Below are 27,298 nucleotides of genomic sequence, written 5' to 3' on the forward strand. Positions count from 1 at the left end.
TGTACTACATTTGGACACATTGTATAAAAGAGAGGCTCAGTCTCTATTCTCTGAAGGTCATCTTGCTAAGACTGCCTGAGTCCTGGATCCAGGAGCGCTCGCGATTTAAACGTATGTATTATTGGTTGTAGCTTGGACCACAACATTACATTTAACTACTGGTGTCGCATTCCATTCTTGTTTGGGGTAAGATGTATTCAGCTGCACGTGTCATTATATTGTGCGCATAACGTGCCGGTGTGTGTACGCAACGTATATACACATTTTAGCGGTTATATTTATATGCAGCGGCCGCAGGGGATCAAACCACAGTGTGATAATGTATTGCTTTTCCTTGTAATTTAAGTGAACTTAACAGTTGAAGGCTATGTCCGGTTCACCTCACACTCGCGGACTTGCAGGGCTTTACAGACTTTGGTCTAACAACAAAGGGTGGAGTACGCGTCTAAAGTGAAACAATTTTAGTTTTTTCGATAAAAACTACCTAATGTTAAACCACGTCTGTCTTGTATAGTCTCAGAGGTGCTGGTGCGAACAGAGGGACAACAAAGAAAAAACCCATTTGTTTTTCTTTGGGTCTGCTGACGCGAAAATAAATGCATAAGTGAACAGATATCTTGCGCATATTCTCATACATTGTTGCCATAGGTTGTAATAGTCATTATAGATCTGCATAGAATCTGATAAGTTATTTGTTATACATTTGTTATATTTGTTTAGTGGTTACTTGTAAAGCACATACAAGACTCAGTTCCTGCCCAAAAGTTTGGGCAGTACTCAACGGATGTTATACACGTTGGTGGCTTTCAGTGACTGTGGGGAACAGAGGAAGTATTGTGTATTAATCAAAAAGCAATAGAAGCACAAAGTTTTGTTCTATTGTTTATAGTGATTGAGTTAAGTATGGTTGCTGCGTATATTTATTATTGTTAGGGACCCATGTGATGAAGTCATCTGGCCGCGGTACATGGGCCCACATATTTGTGCAAATGTGTGCTAAGAACTTCAATTATACTCCATGTTAATTGTGAGGGTTTATATAAATTATTTTTACTATCAGTGTTCTTAGTGCTAAGAGTGTGCATCTGCATCTCTCTTCCTCCAGCATAGTATTAGAAGCCTCAGCATGATAGCACCTCTTGATATCTTTAGTAATAGCATGTGCAATTCAGGTCTCCCCCTTTTGCGTATATTTATACGCAGGAGTAAGTACTTGTGAACGCACGGTACACACGTGGCACAGTACAAAGGTACGTGAAGCGTGCGTACGGGAATGCGCACGTGTGCACAATTACGCGCACGGGTGCGTAATTACGCAAACTTGCGTAAACTAGCGAGCGCAAATTTGCCACAATAGAAGTTAATTTTAAAGTGAGATAAAAGACATAGTTTTACCTTAACAAATAACTATCAGATTTTAGACAAATTACTGAAAATCTTATTATAAGTGTACTACCTCTGGGGCAAGTTATCAATCAAAGGGAGTGATTTTTTTTTCTGTACAGAAAATATTGTGAATTCGTGTGGGCTGAAAGTAAGTGTAAGTGGATTGAACCCCGGAATTCGTGATCCCGTAAAGTGACACCAAGCTGGGAGACGCTGCGGTGACGTGGTGGCTCGCAACCACACATTAATATAGACAGGTGTGGAGTTAACCCATTTATAAAACACTCCAGGTGACGGAAACATAGCCTACTGTAAAAAAAAAGTTACATTGTCTTCATAATCGTAAGGCACACAAATAACAAGTATTTGTGAGTCGTGTGATTTGACCGCATCCCTGCTTATGTGATACGCGTCACAACGTGATACGGTTTTTGCGTCATTTTGCGCAAATATCATCATACGTGCTGTGTTAGCATACGCAGAGGTGATTGAGTAAAGAGTTAAGAACTTCACTGCTCTCCCAGGAAGATTCTTGGTGGACATTCATTGGATGGTGTGGTGACGTTTCCCACACTGAATTCCAGTGGATAGAAACCCAAAAGTAGCAGGCCTGTAACCTCCACTGGAAAGGCGTGGTATTACTCGGTTAATACATTTCATGCTCCCAGTGCCTGAGGGGTCCTCTCTGATATACGCGTGTCATCAGTCGGTGGGGCGTTGTATACTCAGTTGAGAAGGAGTTGGTGAAAGAACTCTGAGCTCTTCCACTGTTTGCTCGTATTTGTCACATCTAGCAAAGTTTGAGGATCCGGCAGCTGAGACTTGACCGAGGCGGTAGATGGCTGTGGGTGAACAAAATGAGGGGGTTGGATATAGTTCCTTCGCATGGGACACGGAGCAATGAAGACGTAGGCAGAGTTGAAAGTCAATAAATAGTATTTATTATGTACAGGACTGAGGTAGAGAACTGTGGCTGGAGCACGATGGTTAAAGAACGTAGTTGCCGATAAAGAACTGCAGGTTGTGGCTTGAAAGACGAGGTTGTGAATAATGAACTGCGGAACTGTGGATGGTGGTTAAAAGATGTGGCTGGAGGTAAAGAACTGTGGACTGTGATATGAAAGACGAGACTGTAGATGATGAACTGTGGAACTGTGGATGGTACTTGAAGACGTGGCTGGAGACAAGGACTGTGGACTGTGGTTTGGAGGATGGGGCTGAAGATAACAATCTGCAGGTTGTGGTCGGTGGTACAAAGACGTGGCTGGTGAAGTAGAACTGTGGAGTGTGGATTGAAAGATGAGGCAGGAGACCCGGTGCCAACTGTGCCCAAAGAGTCTTACTGGACCGGGTTTTCCAGGAGCGCTTCCACAGGCAGTAGCAGGTTAGGAACGGCAGGACTGCAGCAGCAATAGGGAACCGACCAAGCAGGAGCAGGAGTAACCAGAATACAAGGATCCTGGGAGCACAGGCTAAAGCACCTACAACAGGGTTGTAACTTGAAGCACTGGCGTCCCTGTCCTAAACCAGCCCCCTTTTATAGGTAGAGCTTCCCCTGGATTGGCTGGAAGAAACAGGAACTATGCTTAAAACTTGGTCTCCAACATGGAGGCGCCCAGTAATGCAGAACTTTCTGCAAAGCCACATTCTTCACCGCCGCCACTGCTGCCCACGGACCCGGCGCAGCAGCCCACCTCCGTCGCTGCCCGCACACTGCCAGAGAAGCCAGCTCCACGGCCCCAGTGTACCGGTAAGACTCCGGACGCTGACAGTATTGTCCATTTGGGGATCGTGTTAAAAAGCCCACGATGGGAGCCAAATGCACAAGTGAGAGACGTTTGGCAGTCAGGGTTCAGGCTGAAGAGAATGGACCGAAAGGGTTTGCTGGTTATATTATGTGTAAGAAGTATGGTCCTTACACGGAGGCTTTTTGTGATGAATGGGCACAAATGACTTATGAAGATAGGGAATCATTTCCTAGGGTTGGTAGTTTTGACACAGAGGTGCTGCAAAATGTTAGAAATAGGATATGTCTAATCAAATCCAGGAAACTGAGGATCAGACATAACGACTGTTTAAACATATGGCAACAGGAAGGAGAAATGCAAAGGGAACTTGCTCGCGCAGCGAGGTCAAAACCAGATAGGAATGTGAATGCGAGCGCACCACCACCGCCATATGTCGATGGAGAGAAGGCCGCTACAACCGATAACATACCAGGAAATGATAGAAATGCACTTATAAACTGTACTAACCCTTGCAAATTGTACCCTGTCCTAAGTTCTTTCAAGAATCATAGTTCAGATGAGGATGACGAACCTAGTGTGATCTCAGCCCTCTCTCAGGCAGTGACCATGCAAGGAACCCAGGTGTGGCAAGCCCAACCGGTAAGAGCAACAACTGCTTCCTCTTCAGGTGAGAGGGCTGGGATCAGAGCTACCGATAAGTATGGGTCCGTCCATTATGAAGAGACAGTGTATCCCCATGTTGATTCAGAAAGAAGAGATATAGTTGGGCTACACCCCGTCCACATAATAGCTGTCGCCAATGGGAGAACTGAAAGGGATGGGGTAACCCCCATGAGGAATATTACAATGTATTGCCCGTGGACCAGGTCTGAACGGCGGTCAATCATTACAGAATTCCCCGATCCTAGCAAGGATTTGGCCAAATGTCAAAAATTCATCAGGGATCTGGGTAATGCCCATGAACCCACAAACAAAGATTGGCGGATTGTGTTGCGAGCGTGCCTTCCACCTAATATTGACCACCAAAAATGTATAAATGATTGCAAAATAGAGAAAGATGAACCTCTAATAGATGCATATAACCAAGAGAACGTTAAAAAAATAATAATGTTCAATTAGGACTATATTTTCCGGTAGTGATGAATTGGGGTAAAATATTTACCATCAAACAAAAGGAAAGTGAACTGGCAGCAGACTATTTCCACAGGGCGATAGCAGAAATGGCTAAGCACACTGGGACCGAGAATATCAAAGACGAGGTGAATGCCTGTCTCAGTGTTAATGGACGGACTCAGGGAGCCATTAAAGGTCAGGGTACAGATCTCTCTGCCCAATTGGAGAGGGATAACAGTGGATGCCCTTAGGGAATCCACAGTGGAACATGACAAAAACATTCTGAGACGGAAGGAGGCACAGGGGGAGAGGTTGATGGTGGTGAGTATACTGGCACTTAAAGGAATGACCAACCGAAACCCACTGTCACGAACCTCGGGCAGCGGCGACCGCGCTTGTCCCTGCGGGTGGCCTGGTCTGCCCGGCGCCTCTCTTCCCCTGTCAGTCTCCGGCTTCAGCGGCGGGTCGGCGCTGCTCTCCGGCGGCTTCCCGGAAGCAAGGGCGCCGCCATCACAAGCAAGGGCAAGGAGGCGGAGCAGGTCTGACGTCACCTGCCTGCTCCGCCAATCAGGCTAGGGCGGGGAATTTAAAATCAGATACCAGGCAGAGATCCGATGCCTGAGTATCTTCGTTTCTCCTGTGGAAGCTATGATCCAGAGCTCCCTCGTCCCTGCAAGCATCCTGTGCTTCCAAGCATCCTGTCCCTGCAAGCATCCTGTGCTTCCAAGCATCCTGTCCCTGCAAGCATCCTGTGCCTACAAGCAACCTGTGCTTCCAAGCATCCTGTGCCTACAAGCACCTCCGTGCCTCCAGTTACCTCCGTGTCTCCAAGCACCTCGTGCCTCCAAGCACCTCCGTGCCTCCAAGCACCTCCGTGCCTCCAAGCACCTCGTGCCTCCAAGCACCTCGTGCCTCCAAGCACCTCCGCGCCTCAAGCACCTCCGTGCCTCCAGTTACCTCCGTGCCTCCAGTTACCTCCGTGCCTCCAGTTACCTCCGTGCCTCCAAGCACCTCCGTGCCTCCAAGCACCTCGTGCCTCCAAGCACCTCGTGCCTCCAAGCACCTCCGCGCCTCAAGCACCTCCGTGCCTCCAGTTACCTCCGTGCCTCCAGTTACCTCCGTGCCTCCAGTTACCTCCGTGCCTCCAAGCACCTCCGTGCCTCCAAGCACCTCGTGCCTCCAAGCACCCCGTGCCTCCAAGCACCTCCGCGCCTCAAAGCACCTCCGTGCCTCCAGTTACCTCCGTGTCTCCAAGCACCTCGTGCCTCCAAGCACCTCGTCCCTCCAAACACCTCGGTGTCTCCAAACACCTCCGTGCCTCCAAGCACCTCCGTGCCTCCAAACACCTCCGTGCCTCCAAGGGTCTCCCAGCACTCCCTGTACTCCCAGTACCTCAGTGCCTTCAATACCACAGTGTCTCCAATATCTCAGTACCCCAGCCTTCATTATTTCTACAAGTCTTGTCTTACAGGAGACCTACAAGAATTCCTCTGGGCCTCCCGCCTGCCGTCTTAGTTCTGCATGAGGAAGACCTACATCCGGCCATCTCTACTACGACCCAGTGGCGGTTCCTCTTCCCGGTCATCGGAAGAAGCCCCGAGTCCACAACACTCCCAAACCAGGTCAGTGATAGTATACTCAGGCCACATGGACTCGGGGGATCGGAACACGGACTCTAGTGCCATCCAGAACCTGGCTTCTCGAGTGCAAAGTCAGGAAGCAGCACAAGGTCAGGTGATGCAGTACCTCCAGCAGTTGTCCGGGCGTCTGGATCAGATTCAGGCGTCTCTGGCCTCAGTAATTCCGGCTCCTGTTCCAGCAGTCGCACCAGTTGCCGTTGCCAGCAATGTTCAACCATCGGCCGGTGTCACTCCACGCCTTCAGTTGCCTACTCCGTCCCGCTATAATGGGAATCCCAAAAATTGTCGTGGTTTCTTGAACCAGTGCGAGGTACATTTCGAGCTACTTGCACACAACTTTCCTACAGACCGGTCCAAGGTAGCATATATTATTTCTCTGTTGGAAGGTTCTGCTTTGGATTGGGTGTCTCCATTATGGGAACGATCTGATCCCATGGTTTCCAACTACACCAACTTCATCTCGTCCTTTCGAAGGATTTTCGACGAGCCCGGCAGAATGACCACTGCTTCTTCCGATTTGCTCCGTGTTCGGCAGGGCGCCCGTTCCGTGGGCCAGTACGTGGTTCATTTCCAGACCATTGCTTCCGAACTACGCTGGAATAATGATGCCCTGAGAGCTGCCTTCTGGAACGGTCTTTCCGACCGGCTGAAAGACGAGCTGGTTACTAGAGATCTGCCGGATCCATTAGAAGATTTGATTTCCCTTTGCGTCAAGGTGGATCTTCGGATGCAGGAGCGTGGAAGAGAACGTAACCGTTCGGATCGTTCCAGGTTCCGGAATCCTACTCCTAGGCCGGTGGCCTCACCTAGCTCAGATGAGCCCATGCAAATTAACCGCTCCCGACTGTCTCCGGAAGAACGACAGCGTCGTCGTGAGGGTAAACTCTGCCTTTACTGTGGAGCCGCAGATCATTTTCTTAAATCTTGTAAAGTCCGTCCGGGAAACGGGCAGACCTAGCTTGTTCCGGAGGAGTCAAGCTGGGAGTTACGACAAAAGCTTCTCCAACTTCGGACTGCTTGCTTCCAGTAACTCTAGTCTCCAATTCAGTCTCCAGGTCTTGTGAAGCCCTATTGGATTCCGGAGCTGCAGGGAACTTCGTTTCTTCCTTCTGTGCCCAAAGTTTGGGTTTAAAGTTACGGCCTATCGAGCGGCCAATTTCACTGACGGCTATCAACGGGACTAGAATTTCCAAAGGTCTCATAATGTGGCGCACGGGGCCAGTTAAGCTGCGGGTCGGGGCTCTACATCAGGAAGATTTGGAACTCTTGGTAATCCCAGAAATGCCCCATGATCTGGTTCTTGGAATGCCTTGGCTGAAAAGTCATAACCCCCACATCGATTGGAAGTCGTCACAAATTCTGTCCTGGAGTTCCTTTTGTCACACTAATTGTCTTACTCCTGTTTGTCCGCTCCGTGTTACCTCCAAAACGGATGAAGAGCACATTCCGGAGGCATATCAAGGGTACAAGGACGTATTTTCGGAACAAGCTGCTGACCTGTTACCACCTCACAGGCCTTGGGACTGCCCTATTGACCTTGTCCCAGGGAAGACGCCACCTCGTGGTCGCACATATCCTCTGTCTCTTCCCGAGACTCAAGCCATGTCGGAGTATATTAAGTCCAATATGCTCAAGGGATTCATTCGCCCCTCTTCCTCCCCTGCTGGTGCAGGCTTCTTTTTCGTGAAGAAAAAGGACGGGGGGTTGAGACCATGCATCGACTACCGCGGCCTAAACGACATTACTATTAAGAATAAATACCCCTTGCCACTAATCACAGAGTTATTTGATAGGGTTCGTGGTGCCCGCATTTTTTCAAAACTCGACTTGAGAGGAGCTTATAATCTTATACGCATCCGAGAGGGGGATGAATGGAAGACTGCCTTTAATACCCGAGATGGGCATTACGAATACTTGGTGATGCCGTTTGGTCTTAGTAATGCTCCCGCGGTTTTCCAGGGATTCGTCAACGAAATCTTTCGTGATATGCTGTATCAGAGCGTTGTGGTATATCTGGACGACATACTGATTTTTTCCAAGAATCTTGTCGAACACAGGACTCAAGTCAAAGAGGTGCTACACCGTTTACAAGAGAATCATCTCTACGCCAAGCTTTCCAAATGTACCTTTGAAGTAACATCTATTCCGTTCCTCGGTTATGTCATCTCGGGGACGGAGCTTCGCATGGATCCGGAAAAGTTGTCGGCCATTCGTGATTGGACTCAGCCTCTTTCCCTGAAAGCAATACAAAGGTTCCTGGGCTTTGCGAACTACTACAGGAAATTCATTAAAGGTTTCTCCACCATTGTTGCACCCATTACTGCCCTGACGAGAAAGGGTTCTAATCCTAGTTTGTGGCCTCCGGAAGCCATTGTAGCTTTTTCTCGCTTAAAGTTAGCTTTCACGACGGCTCCAGTTCTCCAACAACCAAATTTCGAGGAACCCTTCTTCTTAGAAGTTGATGCATCTTCAGTCGGGGTGGGGGCTGTCCTCTCCCAGCATTCCTCTGATAAGAAATTACATCCGTGTGGCTTCCACTCTCGTAAATTCTCTCCAGCCGAACGAAATTACTCTATTGGAGACCAGGAACTCTTGGCAATCAAATCTGCCTTGGAAGAATGGAGATATCTTCTAGAAGGGGCTAAACATGTGTTTACCATCTACACGGATCACAAGAATTTACTGTACATCAAATCCGCACAATGTTTGAATCCTCGCCAGGCGAGATGGGCACTTTTCTTTTCCCGATTCTCGTTCATTATCAAGTACCGTGCCGGGACTCTCAATATTAAAGCAGATGCGCTTTCCCGTTCACAGGTTCCCACAGACGAGGATGAACCTCCGGAGCGGGGTTTAATTCTGAATCCAGTTTCTGTCTCTGCTGCTTTAACTACTCCAGCTCCTCCTCCTGGAAGAATGTCCGTACCAGCTAGATTCCGCCCAGGAATACTACGGTGGGTCCATAACTCCAAGTTTTCCGGTCATCCCGGCGCTCAGAAGATGTACAAGTTTCTGCAAAGGTCTTACTGGTGGAACACCATGAGGAAGGATGTACAAGATTGCGTTAATTCATGTCCCCAATGTACACAACATAAATCTCCTCGTCTGCCTCCTGCAGGGTTACTTCGTCCTCTGCCTATCCCTGTGAGACCCTGGACTCACATTTCCATGGACTTCATCACTGACTTGCCCTGTTCCAAGGGTTGCAACACCGTTTGGGTTATCGTTGACCGTTTTTCGAAGATGGCACACTTTGTGCCCTTGACTGGTCTTCCGACAGCACCGAAACTGGCTCTATTGTTTATCCGAGAACATTTTCGTTTGCATGGGTTGCCACAAGAGATTGTTTCTGACCGTGGAGTACAGTTCACCGCCAGGTTTTGGAAAGCCCTTTGTTCAACTCTACACATTAAACTTAAGTTTTCGTCGGCTTATCATCCCCAAACAAATGGACAAACGGAACGAGTCAATCAAGATCTAGAGACTTTTCTTCGGTTGTATCTCTCTCCTTCACAGGACAACTGGGTGGAGTTGTTGCCTTGGGCGGAGTTTGCCCATAACCATTTGTTTCATTCTTCCACTGGGGAATCACCATTTTTCGTCAACTACGGGTTCCATCCCCGTGTTCCGGAATTTCCAAGCCTTCCGATAATAGAGGTTCCTGCTGTAGCGTCCACTCTACGACACTTTGGACAAATTTGGAGAAAGGTTCATGCTAATCTTAAGCAGGTTTCTGTTCGGTACAAGTTCTTTGCAGATAAGAAACGGCAAGCCGCACCTCAATATAAAGTTGGGGACAGGGTATGGCTGTCCACACGGAATCTCCGGTTGAAGGTGCCCACCATGAAATTCGCTCCAAGGTTCATCGGTCCTTACCCTGTGCTACAAGTCTTAAATCCTGTGGTCTGTAAACTGGGTTTGCCTGCCCATCTTCGCATACCTAACGCCTTCCATGTTTCTCTACTCCGTCCCCTCATACTGAATCGATTCCACTCAGCACTCCCAAGGCCAACGTCCGTAGTGGCAGAAGCTGGAGCGGAGTTTGAAATCAAAGCTATTCTGGACTCTCGTTATCTTCATAAAAAATTACAGTACTTGGTGGACTGGAAGGGTTATGGACCTGAGGAGAGAAGTTGGATTGGGGCTACTGAAGTAACGGCTCCTCGTCTGATTCGGATCTTCCACTCCAGACATCCGACTAAGCCCGGGAAGTGTCCAGGGGCCACTCCTGGAGGAGGGGGTACTGTCACGAACCTCGGGCAGCGGCGACCGCGCTTGTCCCTGCGGGTGGCCTGGTCTGCCCGGCGCCTCTCTTCCCCTGTCAGTCTCCGGCTTCAGCGGCGGGTCGGCGCTGCTCTCCGGCGGCTTCCCGGAAGCAAGGGCGCCGCCATCACAAGCAAGGGCAAGGAGGCGGAGCAGGTCTGACGTCACCTGCCTGCTCCGCCAATCAGGCTAGGGCGGGGAATTTAAAATCAGATACCAGGCAGAGATCCGATGCCTGAGTATCTTCGTTTCTCCTGTGGAAGCTATGATCCAGAGCTCCCTCGTCCCTGCAAGCATCCTGTGCTTCCAAGCATCCTGTCCCTGCAAGCATCCTGTGCTTCCAAGCATCCTGTCCCTGCAAGCATCCTGTGCCTACAAGCAACCTGTGCTTCCAAGCATCCTGTGCCTACAAGCACCTCCGTGCCTCCAGTTACCTCCGTGTCTCCAAGCACCTCGTGCCTCCAAGCACCTCCGTGCCTCCAAGCACCTCCGTGCCTCCAAGCACCTCGTGCCTCCAAGCACCTCGTGCCTCCAAGCACCTCCGCGCCTCAAGCACCTCCGTGCCTCCAGTTACCTCCGTGCCTCCAGTTACCTCCGTGCCTCCAGTTACCTCCGTGCCTCCAAGCACCTCCGTGCCTCCAAGCACCTCGTGCCTCCAAGCACCTCGTGCCTCCAAGCACCTCCGCGCCTCAAGCACCTCCGTGCCTCCAGTTACCTCCGTGCCTCCAGTTACCTCCGTGCCTCCAGTTACCTCCGTGCCTCCAAGCACCTCCGTGCCTCCAAGCACCTCGTGCCTCCAAGCACCCCGTGCCTCCAAGCACCTCCGCGCCTCAAAGCACCTCCGTGCCTCCAGTTACCTCCGTGTCTCCAAGCACCTCGTGCCTCCAAGCACCTCGTCCCTCCAAACACCTCGGTGTCTCCAAACACCTCCGTGCCTCCAAGCACCTCCGTGCCTCCAAACACCTCCGTGCCTCCAAGGGTCTCCCAGCACTCCCTGTACTCCCAGTACCTCAGTGCCTTCAATACCACAGTGTCTCCAATATCTCAGTACCCCAGCCTTCATTATTTCTACAAGTCTTGTCTTACAGGAGACCTACAAGAATTCCTCTGGGCCTCCCGCCTGCCGTCTTAGTTCTGCATGAGGAAGACCTACATCCGGCCATCTCTACTACGACCCAGTGGCGGTTCCTCTTCCCGGTCATCGGAAGAAGCCCCGAGTCCACAACACTCCCAAACCAGGTCAGTGATACCCTAGACCTTTAATGACAGGAGAAGGTCAATAAAATGTTATAATTGCCAGAGGGAGGGACATTTTGCCAGAGATTGTAGGAACACAGAGACATACAGTAAGTATAGACCCCCCTAGACAAGAACACGAGCCACCTGTGGCGCATGTGTCACACATCAAAAGACTGCTGACGGCCATACAGGAACCCAACAGAGTGGCAGTTATCAAGTGTGAAGCACACACTTACAACCAAGACCCAATTTCACTTTGGTAACAGCCGGGCGGACGAAGTTGCTAAATCGGCAACAAGCACCACTACACAAAGTATCATCACACAACTGATGACATTCAAATCTTGAGATGCAAGATTTGTGTTCCCTACAGGAGAAGGCGGTCTGGAAGGTATATGGTCAGGAGTCCTAAGGACTCTGGAGAGATGGACAAGGTAAGCCAGTGGCCCCCAGGGCGTATCACCCAAGCCTAGCTGAAGCGGCACATGGTCTGACTCATCTGAGCAATTTGGAGTGCACCAGGGTTCTCTTCTCAGGCAAGCAAGAAAGCAATGACATCTTGCTTGCTTGAGGAAGAACATTGGTAAGACAATACCAACAGCCATCCCATATCCCTCCTACAGACGGACCTTTCCAGATAATACAAATTGATTTTATACAGCTACCACCCTGTAGGAATTTGAAGTATGTATTGGTGTGCACTGATGTTTTTTCAAACTGGGTAGAGGCATTTCCTGCCACCACAAATACTGCCATGTTTACCGCAAAGAAAATTGTGCAGGAATTTGTGTGTAGATATGGTATTCCTAAGATCATTGAAAGTGATAGGGGTACCCATTTTACAGATGAAGTCTTTCAGGTTATGTGCAAACTTATGGGTATTAATAGCAAACTTCGTACTCCCTACAGACCACAGGCCATTGCGAAGGTGGAGAGAATGAAAAAACAAGCTGAGCAAAGTGATGGCTGAAACTGGACTGTTGTGGCCGGAGGCATTGCCACTAGTGTTGTACAGCATCAGAACCACTCCCAGGTCACCGCTTAACCTATTACCCTCTGAAATTCTTTTTGGATGACAGCCCCACGTAATGATAGATCCCCAGGATGATCTGAAATGCAATAATGAGATGACTGTGCAATACTTGGTTAGGATGAGACAGCAATTGAGAAACCAGCAAAGGAATTTGAAACTGGCGATTCCTGACCTACCAAACAGTAACTGTCATGAAATTGAACCTGGGGACTATGTGATGATTCAAAATTTTCTACGCTCAGGTTGCCTAATAGACAGGTGGGAAGGACCGTATCAAATTTTGTTGACCAGCACGACATACTGAAGGTTGCCGAAAGAGAGACTTGGGTCCACTCATCCCACTGCAAGAAGGTCGCTAACCCGGAGAAAGCTTGTGAGAAAGAGAAAGGTGAAGAAAACCTGATATCACTGGAGAATCTGTTCCGGGAAAACGGGAAGGCAGAGCTGTCGAACTATACCTGAGCGTGGTGAAAAACAAAATTAAGGACTGTTATCTTATTTTTTTTTTCTTTTCCCTCTCCAACACCCCCCTCCTCATTTTTTTTTCTCTTCCCTTCCTCTCCTCGAAATGGATCTGCATCAAAAGACTGTTAGCCCTATTCTGGATTTTGAATGTGACTCTATTTTTGATCAGGACAATGTGTTTTTGCAAGGGCCCCCGAGAAGTTGAACAAGGATCTGGAATGGGTTCTGATGAAGAGGTTGAATTAGCTGGATCCCAGGATCAGTCTATCACTTTGGTCAAAGCTGGTATAAGTTAGAGATCTGGTAGTCACGGAGTTCGGAGACAATGTGAGGGGTTGTTGTCTGATGAATACTGCATATGTAAGTACTGTGACCCCATAATTGAAGTTGAGTGCATCGAGATGTCAGTCAAACAATAATATCAATATTGACGGACATCCTTTGAGTGACTATCACTCACTAGTGGGTACGATCTTAAACCAAACAGAATGCTGGGTGTGCTCACAAGTACCTCAAGGACAAAGTAAATTGGGGTTCGTGCCATACCCATTAACAGTAAATGAGGTACTCGAATTGCATGGGGGGAGACCGGTGGACAGAAAATACAATATATCTAGACCCCCTAGCCTAAAACTCCACCAGTACCACGTAGATAGATCCCTACTTTGTTTCAACATAACCAATTTCCGGAAACCATGAAATTGGGAAGTGACGTGGAATAATCAGACAATGACCTTCTCACACAGAGCTGACGAGGAGCCCATCAACTCTGAACTTGTACGTAGGATAGCCACAAGTGGGAGTTACTTCCGATACAAGTATACACGTGGGGTCAAAACCATGTGGGCTGGAAAAGTGTCTCAGGGATATTGTGCACACATCATCCAGCCAGATACTTGTGTCAAGCAGATGGAAAAACTGGGGACAGGTTTCTTTGTGAGAATTATCTGTGACATGATATTAATGCATTTTGTCCCCTATGTTCTCCCAGATGACGCTTATTTCATATGTGGAAGAAAGGCGTACAAGTGGTTTACTCCGAGCTCTGAAGGGTTATGTTACATTGGCAGAGTACTACCAGAAATCATGACCATTGCACATGACAAAATGAAAGACATTAACCGCAGCACTCCGCCTCCTTATACTCACACCCACTACGAACACACCTCATAGATAGGGGAGAGCCAGCGGCCTCTAATTTGATTCATGAATCCACCAGGATTCAGATTATTCATGCTTTAGACAACACCCGTACTGCCAGAGGAATCATAAATTCTAGGTATATCCATGCGGTAGCGAACTTGATAGACAATATCACTGAGATGTATGTCGACACCTTCAGGTATACGGGTAGGGAGCTACAGGCCTACAAGAAGAATTGGTACAACACAGAATTGTCTTGAATTACGCCACGGCTGTGACGGGTGGGTATTGTGTTACTTTAGCAACTCAATATGGTGTGAAGTGCTGTACGTATATTACGAACAGTATTGAGGACCCAAAAGAGTTAATTGATCAAATGATGGATGAGATATTACAGTTAAAATGGGAGTTTAGAAAGAAACACAATCTCACTTTAGCGGCTGTGGGTAATGAATTGACTGGAAGGGCCTCATGGTTGAACCCACTCAAGTGGTTCTCTGGGTTAGGAGAGTGGGCACAAGAAATGATCGCGAATGTGGGGAAGCTTCTTCTCTGTATCCTGGGTGTTGTCATAATTATCGGTCTGATATTTAAATGTGTTCAAATATTGACCACAATACAAACCTGATGGGTCTATGGAGCGGGTGCGTTGTAAATGCGGCAGATCTGGTATACGACCCAACGATAGAAACAGGACTGTCATAGGAATGTAAATGAATTTCACCATTTGTTTGTGTTTTTCTCTCCCTCTACCCAGCAAAACCTCTACCGAATCCGAACATCAGTGTGCAAAGACGTAGGTACATGTGTGTATGCAACGTTCGTGCAAATCAGACATCATAAACTATAGCACTCTCCCAACATACTCTATAGGTTGAATGTCGTCCCACATCCAACCAGTGGTCCCGCGACTGCCGAGCGCATATAGAGGATGTCTCATCCTCTTCCCTGTCTTCCCCAACTATAGTCAATGTCTGATTTACGAAATTAATACATACGTGTGTCTAGGTCACCAGTTACGTGTTTAAACATAATAATAAAAAAAATATTTCAGTGCGACAGTTCTGATAGTTATTGTTTACTGTCAAAGGGTGGACTGTCAAAGTCAAAAATATTACACACACGTGCAAACTCAAAGCAGAGTGGTCTCTGTACGTGCGCATTGCCGCCGTAAGTACGCATACACGCATGCTACGTATCCAGGCCTTGCGTATTAACGCATGGCAAGAGTATATACAGTAGCAAACGCATTCACACAGAAAAGCCACAAAGACATATTCAATACTTTATTCACATAGTGCATAATTTACAGTTTCCACACACTTTGTCAGCAACTTACATACACTTAAAAGGTAAAACAACAGAGCTATTCAGCTTTACATGTTGTGAGGTGATGGAGCAGTATTAGGTCTTAGTGTTTAGTATCCAGGTGTACAGTATTTTGTGATCTACATTCCGGTGGCTATTTCCAGTTTATCGCATGTTTCTGCGTATAGATATACACAGAATTGTAATATTCGCAAACTGCTGTAATACTGTACTCATGATATTCGGCGGGAACCCAGTGACGAACATCTGCAAGTACACCTGGACCAAGCATCGCCCATTCATTCAAACCAACCTATGACCCCTCATGTACTGTAAATGATTTGCCCTCTGACCTAGGAAAGAAGAGCTTACAGTTCCCATTGTACTGTATTTGGACACATTGCATAAAAGAGAGGCCTCCTGACCAGGCTCAGTCTCTATTCTCTGAAGGTCATCTTGCTAAGACTGACTGAGTCCTGGATCCAGGAGCGCTCGCGATTTAAACGTATATATTCTTGGTTGTAGCTCTTCTCTGTATATTGTTGTACCCTTTTTACACACATATATATATATATATATTCAAGTAAATACTGGTGATGCGTTGGACCACAACATTACATTTAACTACTGGTGTCGCATTCCATTCTTGTTTCGAGTAAGGTGTACTAAGCCGCACGTGTCGTTATATTGTGCGCATAACGTGCCGGCGTGTGTACGCAGCGTATATACACATTTTAGCGGTTATAGTTATATGCAGCGGCCGCAGAGGCTCAAACCACAGTGTGATAATGTATTGCTTTTCCTTGTAATTTAAGCGAACTTAGCAGTACTCTTTCTTAACTAACGCTGTCTGTAATAAGACATGTAGAATACTCAAGTGTCTGTAAAGTCTCAGCGCTGTGGACAGCGGCTTTACAGGGGTGGCCCTGCAATCCCAGAGTTTAGTAGCAGCTATGCTCAGAAGATGGCGCCCAGCATCTGTCAGAAACTGAGGGAGAGTGTGAGGCAGCTCCAAGGAGGGAAATCTGCGAGTAGATGGCGCCCTGGGCCGGGGGAGGAGCTACAGGTCAAGTGCTGACTCCCCTATGCTGGGCCTCACCGCCGGTTCTATGGAGCCTTACCAATAGGGGCATTAGTACACTTGACCTGTACTCCTATGCCCTGGCGGATATACTGGGGTCCCTGCTTGATAACAGTGTCCACGCCAGCATCGCAGGCTGTCTCCCTAGACTGCAACAGGAATGCGATTTTGTGGCGGGTCCCGACTGGGGGACCCTCTTACCTCCTCCCTTCGTAGCAGCACATGAACCAGGAGAGCGTCTGCGACCGTGTGCCTAAGCCAGAGCGTCTCCGCCGCAAGTACCCGGGATCTGAGCCACGGGAGTATCCAACGCCGCTTGGGAGGTGACGGAGACGCAGCACTGAATGTCACAGTGACATAATGGTGCTACATCCCTTGAAGTCTTCTATAGCTTTTTCAGGGCTGCCCAGTGCAGCCCGCCTGTTAGGTGACCTGCTGCCTGCAGGCACCACTCGAGACTGAGCTCTCAGTGCCTGGAGGCGTGGTTATAGAGGATGCTCCAATGCATCCTGGGACAGTCAAAGCTTTGCCTGATGGTGCCTCTGGATCCAAGATCTCGCTTTACAGCCCAATGTATTCCCTGTGGAACACAGTGTACCCTGCTGCAGAAAAACACTTTTTAAAAACAACTATCCTCATTAATAATGAATGTCTTTGTTAAGGCCAATGACAATTGTCTACTCTATGTTGTCTGTGTTGTATTAAATACACGTGTATCTGAATGCTTTGATTCTTTACCTTTCAGGAGTTAGTACATGCCACCCCCGCCTCCTGTGTTGGAGCCTGTCTGATGTCTTGGTGGCCTTGGGGATTACTAGTACCTACAATACTCTCTGGAACATAATTTACAATGTGAAGAAACTCTGTCCTCTTTAGAAGGTTTATACATCTCTCTGTCACAGCCCAGTCTACACCAGTAAGACGATACACCGCAATAACAGTCTTCATTGCCAAATGGGATAGTCTATGAACTGAAGGACGAGAACTGAGCCAGTTCAAACTTCAAATGGATTTTTATTACCAGGCTTTGTTTTAACAACTTCATAGATGATTTATATTTTAAAACATTTACCGTACTAATTACAGACCCTTAAACGCCAGTCATAAAAAAATAAGATTTGTATGCTTGGAGTTAATAAGGAGTACTTCAGTAGGTATACTAAATTCCCCACTATGGGGTTTATTCAGTAAGGATTGCAAATTCCGCTTTTCAGCAGAATTTGCAATCCTTTGAATCATGCTGGGGAACACCCATCGCACGGCAAGGCTGCCCACCCACTGCGATCACACTGAAATTGCGATCGTTTCACAATTACAGCATGATCGCTGAAATTGTGGAGGCCTCCTGCCGGCGCAGCCTGGCTACGATGGTAGGAGACCCGCCAACATTTTTTAGTTCGGAGCTGCTACGTGTGACGACATGCAGCTGCCCGAAAATGCCAACACCAAGCCCCCTGTTCGCGCCGCCATGCCCCCATTGGTTAAGCATCGACCTCCATCATTTCTGCCTAGAAAACGGAGCGATGCTGCCCCATGAACGTGACAGGTAGAGGCGTTCACAATTACTGTGGGTCACCCATATTAAATGCAAGTGCATGCGCAGGACAGGACCTATGCATGTGTCCATGGGGGTCATTTGCAAAAAATACGCTTGCATCGCGATGCAAGCTGAATGACCCCCTATATACAGAAAATAGCTTGGCCAGAAAGTCTCTCCTTTTAAGTATTGGTTATTAGGTGGAATATTTATTTACTCAATTTACATTTCCTTTAATTGATTACACATTGCAGTATCGATTAAAGAAACTTTTAATTTTGCATCTTTTTAGATGTTAGAGAGCACGTCCATTCGGGTGCATAGTATATTCAGGTGAAAGTTGCTCTTTGGTTTACACACCAGCCCTTGTAAAATTAACTTCATGAGGCCATGTTATAATGTAGGCTACATGCACAGACAATCAATTCAAATCATTTGTCACACTGCTATACTTAGAAAATACGACACCTACTTAGGATACAGTTTTTCCATCTGTTTTGAATAATGGGTGTGGGGTCGCTAATTACCCACCAACCTACCTGATTCTGACAGGGTGCATACCTCCAATCATCCCTATTTGAGGGGACTCTCCTACATCACATGCTTTCCATTGTTGCGGAGGTATTTCCTCTGCCACTCGCACAGGAGGTACCATAAAAGGTTTTTATGAGAAAGATTACTACACAGGCACATCCACTGTGTCCATCACCACTATGGCACAGTAACACCCCCAACAGATATGTCCTGATACCACAGTCACCAATGTGTCATTAGCCCTGGGCCCAGTAAAAGCACCCACATAACATGTACTGTATGTAGCACTCTACATGCAAATTTCCATCTAAAACTGTCAATTTACTTAAGATTCTACATGCAAATGTGTTGTTACTATGTAATAAGGTGTGGTTCCCAAACTTTTTTAAAAATTATGGCGTCCTAGAGAATAAAAAAAAATTCATGGCATCCTTAGACCAAAGGTTTCCTATTGAGAAATTCAGAAAAAAAATATAAAATTAAGTAAATTGTGTTTATATATCATCCTTAGGTTCAGTTGTGGGATGAGGGATAGGATTCACTTCTTTTTGTCCACATATTTTATGATGGAAGCCACAAGCATTGGTTTTGCCTTTTGCACGGAAAATAAATAATTTGAATTGGTCCTAGACCTCCCAACCCAGGGTACCCCTGCAAGTGCCCCGAGGAACCCCAGGGTGCTACGGCAGAAATTGGAACCACTAGAAAAAGCCATTCCACTTGTTGAGGTTTCAGTTCTTCTTTGTAAATACAAATAATAGGTGAGATATAATAGCGTTCAAGTTTACTGGAGGTGCGGGATGTCGGACGAACTCGGACATTTTTTTAAAGCAGCAGAAATTAGAATAAAGTATATACGTTGCGATTTCATAGAGCAGAGTTGGGTGTGGTTTTTTTTTCTCCAACATTCATCATGCCCACATTTATAAAGTGGTTTGACACTATGGCCGATTTCCCAGAGAGACAACAGAAGCCTTTTAAAGATTGTTTTCACTCGGGGGGAGATGTGTTAAGCCTTGAAGAGTCATAAAGTGGAGAGAGATAAAGGTCAATATTGCCATTTTTCTGTTTATTTTGTTCAGTCATATCAATGTACAGTAAGCAGAACCTACTGTAGTATTTATGAAGGGTGGATAAAGGGGTAATAAGTCATTCAGAATGTGACGTCAGTGAACATTTTCTTGTTTTCTACATGAATTACACACAAAAACAGTACACACTGATGCAGGGGTGAATTCACACCCATCTGCTTAACGTATTGTTTGTAAATTCAGAGTGAGCTCAGAAAATAAGAGCAAATGTGAGAATGCAGTTTGGAAACAATAACATGCTATATGAAGGTGCAAGTACTCAAGTCATGATGATGACTTGACGGAAAATAGCCACATATTCTGTCTATGCAAAGGAATACGCATCTTGCATGTACAGTATCTTATATGCAGAAATACACACAAAAAAACCCCCCAACTCCTTTTACTTCCACTTTGAAACAGCCCAACTGTGGCTATTTTATGTTGCTTTCTCCAAAGGGATCACTTAGCAACACCTCTGTTAGCACTACTTTCACAATGGACACATCAGAAAAAAGCCCTCTTGTAGTTTGTCTTATCTAGTGGTTCCCAAACTTTGTCCTCAAAGCACCCTAACAGTCCAGGTTTAAGAATATTCATGTCTGACCACAGATGGTTAAATCATATTGACTGAGGAGCTAATTAAGTCACCTGTGACCAAGCATGGTTGTCCTTAAAACCTGGACTGTTATAGGCCCTACACACTGGCCGATAATCCTCAAAGATATGAATGATCTCGTTCATTATTGAAAGAGATAACGTTCATATCTTTGAGTGTGGAATCACCAGCGATGAACGATGTGCGGCCCTGTGCTCGTTCATCGCTGGTGCCCCGTCGGCTGTGCATGCAGGCCAATATGCACGATCTCGTCCATATTTGCCTGCACTTCTATGGAGCCGGGTGATGGGGGGAGTGAAGTAACTTCACTCCCCCCGTCACTGCCCCCCCCCGCCGCCGGGTCGCCCGTCGGCCGCAGATCTTTAAATGTGTAAGGCCCTTACGGTTGTCTTGAGGACCGAGTTGGGGAAGCTGTGGTCTAATCCATAGGTTCTCAAACTCAGTTCTCAGGGTCCCCAAACAGTTTACGTTTTCTAAGTCACCTGGCATGTGCACAGGTATATTCATTATTCATTTACACATTTTAAAAGAGCCACAGGTGGAGCTGATTATTTCACTTGCGATTGTGAGGAGCCCTGGAAAAACAAACTGCTAAAGGTCCTGAGGACTGAGTTTAAGAATCTATGCTCTAATTACATAAAGGCAATTTCTAATGCTGGTTACTCATGTTACAATACTGCCTTGGATATCAGGCATTTAAATTTGGTAAGAAATGTGCATGTGTATGGGCTCAAAATGATAAGATAATTACTGTGCATGTCAGTAAATGCAGTCTCGTGAGGAGTGATGATGTCTGCTATTGCCCGTGTGTATGGTCGACTTCTGGCTAGACTAACATACCTGAAATCATATGGTCAATCAGCCTGCATGCTGAATGTCTGCATCTTGCCTAATCACCCATAGATTCTGTAGCTTGGCTAAGGGTAGACCAGATTGAATGGCCAGCTTAATAAATACTAATGAATGAACCATTATCATGGGTATATATATTTTTAGTTTTGATTTTAATATTGCTGTGAGAAGCAGCACAAATGCATTAGTCAATAAAATAGTGTTCTTTATTCATCTTTTTTCTTGCAGAATATATATTTATCTTTTCCATTGTGTTGTTTGAGTCTATATATTGATGTTTGTTGCATTCTGGAGACAAAGATGTAGACTGATGTTCCTGCAAAAAAGGAAAATACTTTTTAATAATATTTATAATATAAATATTGTTTATTAAATTAGTATTATTCTTATAAATATACCTTGACTCTCAAACAAAGTTATTAATAACGTATGTCATCTGAATATTCTTATAGGAGCAGTGTGGTTTAGTACCCAGTGGAAGCAATGTGAAATACATTCACCTGTGCTGCGTAAAACATGCAGCTGTCTGCTGGTGAGGACCAAGGAAGGTTTCAGCACACCGTGTCTAAATAATTAGGCCATGCGAGCATGTGTGGTATATAGCGCCTGATTCAGAGATGGACCAGAATGGAGCCACTACTGCGATCCTGTACAAACATGTGTGGTATATAGGGCCTGATTCAGAGGTGGACAAGAATGGAGCCACTACTGCGATCCTGTACAAACATGTGTGTTATATAGGGCCTGATTCAGAGGTGGACGAGAATGGAGCCACTACTGCTATCCCGTATGAGCATGTGTGGTATATAGGGCCTGATTCAGAGGTGGACGAGAATGGAGCCACTACTGCGATCCCGTACGAGCATGTGTGGTATATAAGGCCTAAATCAGATGTGGATGAGAATGGAGCCACTACTGCGATCCCGTATGAGCATGTGTGGTATATAGGGCCTGACTCAGAGGTGGACGAGAATGGAGCCACTACTGCAATCCCGTATGAGCATGTGTGGTATAAAAGGCCTGATTCAGGCGTGGACGAGAATGGAGCCACTACTGCGATTCCGTACGAGCATGTGTGGTATATAAGGCCTAAATCAGATGTGGATGAGAATGGAGCCACTACTGCGATCCCGTACGAGCATGTGTGGTAAGTAGGGCCTGATTCAGGAGTGAACGCAATTGGTACCATTACTGCGATCCCATACGTAGTTGAAGTGCAAAAATCAGGATTTTGGTACTTACCGATAAATCCCTTTCTCCGATTCCTTAGGGGACACTGGAGATCAGTTACAGTGGGGATATAGTAGGTAGTAACTGGGAGCTGGCACTTTAAATTTTAGCAATGTGACTAGCTCCTCCCCTACCATGTCCCCCTCTAAGCCAGTCTAACTAAATCTGTGCCGAGGAGAGCTGGAAGAAACCAACGTTAAAGCAGAGGAGGTTAACTAAGTCACATAAAACAAGACAACACACAAGGAAACTTGTGAAACAAACAACTGCAGTGAAGGTGAAATGAACAAAACAAGCAGTCACTCAGTGACAAGCAAACAGAGAAGTGAACTAGGCAGGAAAACAGCGCCGGGTGGGCGTCCAGTGTCCCCTGTGAAATTGGAGAAAGGGATTTATTGGCAAGTACCAAAATCCTGATTTCTCCTTCATCCACTAGAGGACACTGGAGAGCAGTTACAGTGGGGACGTCCCAGAACTCCCATGACGGGTGGGAGAGCGCTGAGAGCCCTGCAAAACTGCACAGCCAAACTGCGATGCAGAGGCCGCAAAAGTATCAAACCTGTAAAACCTGATAAATGTATGTCGGCCTGACCAAGTGGCCGCGCGACATAAAGAAGTCATGAAAACCCAGTGGGCGACTACCCATGAGGGTCCCACAGAGCACGTACAATGCGCCGAAATGGAAGCAGGAGGTTCCCGAGAAACCGCCAAATAAGCTTGTCTGATAGTCAGACGAATCCAACGGGCTAATATCTGCTTGGAAGCCGGCCATCCAGGACGCGCGGCATCATACAGAACAAATAAGGAATCAGACTTTCGAATAGCAGAAGTCCTATCCACATAGATCTTCAGCGCCCTGACAACATCCAAAAATTTGGAATCCAGTGAATCCGATGAGAGGGCCGGAACCACAATCGACTGATTGATGTGACAATCGGAAACCACTTTTGGGAGAAACGACATGTGAGTACAAAGCTCCGCTCTATCCTCATGGAACACCAGGTGAGGGGGTCGGCAAGAGAGAGCTCCAGAAGAAGGATCACTTTCCAGGTGAGATATTTCATCTCCACCAACTCAAGAGGCTCAAATAACAGAGACTGTAGAAAAGAGAGGACCAGGTTGAGGTCCCATAGAGCAGTCGGAGGGCGAAAGGGAGGTTGTATTCGGAGAACCCCCTGAAAAAAGGTCTGAACTTCCGGAAGCAAAGCTAATTTCCTCTGGAAGAAAACAGAAAGAGCAGAGACCTGAACCTTTAGCGAGCCCAGTCTCAGTCTCGCCGAGAAACCTGCTAAATGAAAAACCGTAGGAGAAAACTCTTGTCGTTCACACCAGGCCACATAAACTTTCCAAATGCAGTAGTAGTGAGACGATGTGACTGACTTCCGAGCCCGGAGCATGGTAGCTATAACCTTATGAGGAATCCCCTTCCTCCTCAAGGTGGCTTCTCAATAGCCATGCCATCAAATGTAGCCTGCGTAAGTCTGTAGTAGATCGTCCCGTAGTGGTAGGGGCCAAGGCTCCACTACTGACAGAAGGTGTAGGGCCGAGTACCAAGTCCTGTGTGGCCAATCTGGAGCCACTAGGAGGACCAGCATGTTTTCTCTCTTTTATGCACTGCAGAACTCGAGGTAGGAACGGGAAAGGAGAAAGTTCCAAGGAGCCATGAGGGCATTCACAGCTGCTGCCGCCGGGTCTCTCGTCCGAGAGTAGTAAAGAGGCAGCTGGTGAATCAGGCGTGATGCCATAAGGTCAATCTGTGGTCTTCCCTACCGGCAAACCAGCTGAAGAAACACCTGAGGATTGAGTGTCCACTCTCCTGGGTGCATGTCCCAGCAGCTGAGCTAATCGACCGCCCAATTTTCCAACCGTGAAATGAAGATTGCCGACAAGGCCAGAGCGTTTTTCTCTGCCCAGAGGAGGATGTTGGTGACCTCTCATCGCCGCACGGCTGCGAGTGCCACCCTGACGGTTGATGTATGCCACCGTTGTGGTGTTGACTGAACTCTGACTGCCTGACCGCGAAGCAGGTGATCTGCCTGAAGTAGGGCGTTGTACACTGCACGTAATTTGAGTATGTTTATCGGGAGAGCGGATTCGTTGGATGACCAGCTCCCCTGAAACCTGTGGTCCAGTTCCCCCACGCCCGCAAGCATGCATCTGTGGTGTGGAGAGTCCAGTCTCAAATGACGAACCGTTTTCCTTTCAACAGATGAGTCGAATTTAGCCACCAGAAGAGAGACAACCGTGCCTTTGGAGACAATGTCACCCGCTGATGAAGAAATAGATGACACCTGGACCACTGATGTAGGAGACACAGCTGGAAGGGCCTTGAGTGGAACCATCCGTATTGAATGGCCTCGAACGTCGCCACCATCTTCCCCAGGAGGTGGATATACATACACTGATACCCGACGGTGTTGAAGGGCCAACCTCACCAACGTCTGAAGAGAGAGGATCTTGTCCTGCGGAAGAAATACCTTCTAATGGACCGTGTCGAAGATCATCCCCGAGAACAGTAACCGTTGCGAGGGGCATAAGTGAGATTTCGGGAAGTTCAGGATCCACCCATGCCAAATCAGAAGGTCTTGGGTCAACCGGACATTTTGAAGCAACTGGTCTACAGAGTGGGCCTTTAGCAGCAGATCGTCCAGATAGGGGACAATTGTCACTCCCTACACTGAAAATAGGGCCATCATGACTGCCATGATCTTTGTGAACACTCTGGGGGCTGAAGAGAGACTGAATGGAAGGACCTGGAATTGGAAATGAGCTTCCTGTATAGTGAACCAGAGAAAAGCCTGATGTGGAGGCCAAATGGGAACATGTAAGTAGGCGTCCTTTATATCCAAGAACGCCATAAACTTGTTCTTTTCCAAACCTGCAATAACAGACTGAAGGGACTCCATTTTTAATCTGAACACTCTCAAAAAAAGATTGAGATTCTTTTACGTTCAGAACTGGCCTGGCCGAGCCATCCGGCTTCGGTATGAGAAACAGGCTTGCGTAATAGCCCTGTTTCCATTGATGTGAGGGAACAGGGACCAACACTTTTGTGGAAAGGAGTTTTTGGACCGCCGCCTGCAAGATGACACTCTTGTTGTCGGAAGCTGGCAAACCCGTGGTAAAGAAACGTTGAGGCGGTTGTATTTGAAAATCGAGTTTGTAACTGTGAGTAAGGAGATCCCTGACCCAGGCTGAAAGGCAAGACTGAAAGGAAGGCCCCATATAGGTCCTGTGAGGAGCCGGAGCAGCTGTAGGTAGAAAAGTCGACTTACCCCCAGTGGCTTGAGAAGTCCAGGTATCAAGTTCCTTACCAAAAGGACCTCTCCCGTAAAAGGCAATGCCTCTACTGCTCTCTTGGATTCAGCATGCGCCTGCCACTGCCGCAGCCAGAGAGCTCTGCGGGCCGAGATAGCCAAAGCAGAAATTCTGGCTCCGAGGATACAGATGTCCTTGGAGGCCTCACAGAGATATAACGCTGATTCGCAAATATGTTCTGCCAAAGGTATTAGATGATCAGGAGGCAAATCGTCACGCAAACCTGAGGACAGTTTTTCCACCCAGGCTTCCATAGCCTTGTTGACACAACAACCTACCTGTGCCGGGCGATGTAAAACCCTCGCCGGGTAAATCGTCTTCAAGGTAGTCTCCAACTTTCTGTCTGATGGTTCCTTCAGCGATGTTGCTCCCGGAACCGGACAGACGAGACACCGAAGGGTCTACAATTGGAGGGGTCTCATATTGTTTTCTGCTATCTGCGGGAAAAGGATAGGAAGACAAAAAAATTCTCGATACCTGAAGTTTTGCATCCAGGTGTTTCCAGGCTGCAGTCAGGGGCGCATCCAGTTCTTCCGAAACTGGAAAGGTCGCTATCGGATTTTGGTTGGTGCCGAACATCAAAGGACGTGAAGTGCCCTGCACCGCCTCTTCAACCTTTAACACCAGACGAATGGCTATAATAAGCACCTCGATACCCTGAGCCAGTGGTTCAGGTTCCTCATAAACTTGTTCATCATCTGAGTCCTGTACATATTCCCCCTCTTCCAATAGAGAAATATCATCCTCAGAGTCATGTAACACTGAGGTTAGCAACCTCTTTTTAGAAACCTGGGAAGGTGTAATTAAGGACGGGGTTTGGGAAGGGATCATTGCCTTAGAGAGCCCCTCAACTGATCTTGCCAGGGACCAAGCCCAAGCAGGCTCAGGGTTCTGGACAACCTGGACCTGGAAGCTTCTCTATCTTGATGATAAGCCACCAGTTCCTTGTTTAACAGCGACATTACATCAGTAAGCGGAGTAGTCCAAACAGGAGCGTCCTGCAGTTGCGTTGAGGGTTGAGCAGATGAATCAGACTCACAATCCTCACATAACAGGGAATTCTCTGACTGTCCCTGTGAACTTTGCAGCACATTTTTTACATGTGAAAATTTTCCTGTGCTGCTTTGGACCCTTTTCCTGCAATGTCAGCATTTTCACACAGACACACACACACACACACACACACACACACACACACACACACACACACACACACACACACACACACACACACACACACACACACACACACTGTTAGTAACAAGAAAATGTGAGGAACAGACAGAAGGGGGGTTAGTAAGGAAGTATAGTCACACCCGCCCTGTAAGCCCTGCACTCTATGGTACAGCACCAGGCACGTTTTTATTATAATCTACAGGTGACTCAAACGTTCCCCAATCTGTCTAACAAACACCCCACTGAACTGCTCACAGGGGGTAATTCAGTCCTGATCGTAGCAGCAATTTTGTTAGCAGTTGGGAAAAACCATGGCCCTCATTCCGAGTTGATCGCTCGCAAGGCGAATTTAGCAGAGTTGCTCAGGCTAAGCCTACGCCTACTGGGAGTGTATCTTAGCTTCTTAAAATTGCGACCGATGTATTCGCAATATTGCGATTACAAACTACTTAGCAGTTTCAGAGTAGCTTCAGACTTACTCGGCATCTGCGATCAGTTCAGTGCTTGTCGTTCCTGGTTTGACGTCATAAACACACCCAGCGT

General features: G+C 47.2%; 1 protein-coding gene across 3 annotated transcripts in view; it reads right to left on the bottom strand.

Annotated features, from left to right (window-relative positions):
* Window positions 1–19,538: 19,538 nt before the first annotated feature.
* Window positions 19,539–27,298, bottom strand: part of RSPH3 (radial spoke head 3) — a 204,625-nt gene continuing 196,865 nt past the window's right edge. For all 3 annotated transcript variants that reach the window (XM_063917461.1, XM_063917460.1, XM_063917462.1), the window contains exon 10: window positions 19,539–21,347. The gene's annotated coding sequence lies outside the window, so the exon portion shown is untranslated. The remainder of the gene's footprint in view (window positions 21,348–27,298) is intronic.

The sequence above is a fragment of the Pseudophryne corroboree genome, chromosome 4 (genome assembly GCF_028390025.1).
Source record: "Pseudophryne corroboree isolate aPseCor3 chromosome 4, aPseCor3.hap2, whole genome shotgun sequence".
Taxonomy (NCBI): Eukaryota; Metazoa; Chordata; class Amphibia; order Anura; family Myobatrachidae; genus Pseudophryne; species Pseudophryne corroboree.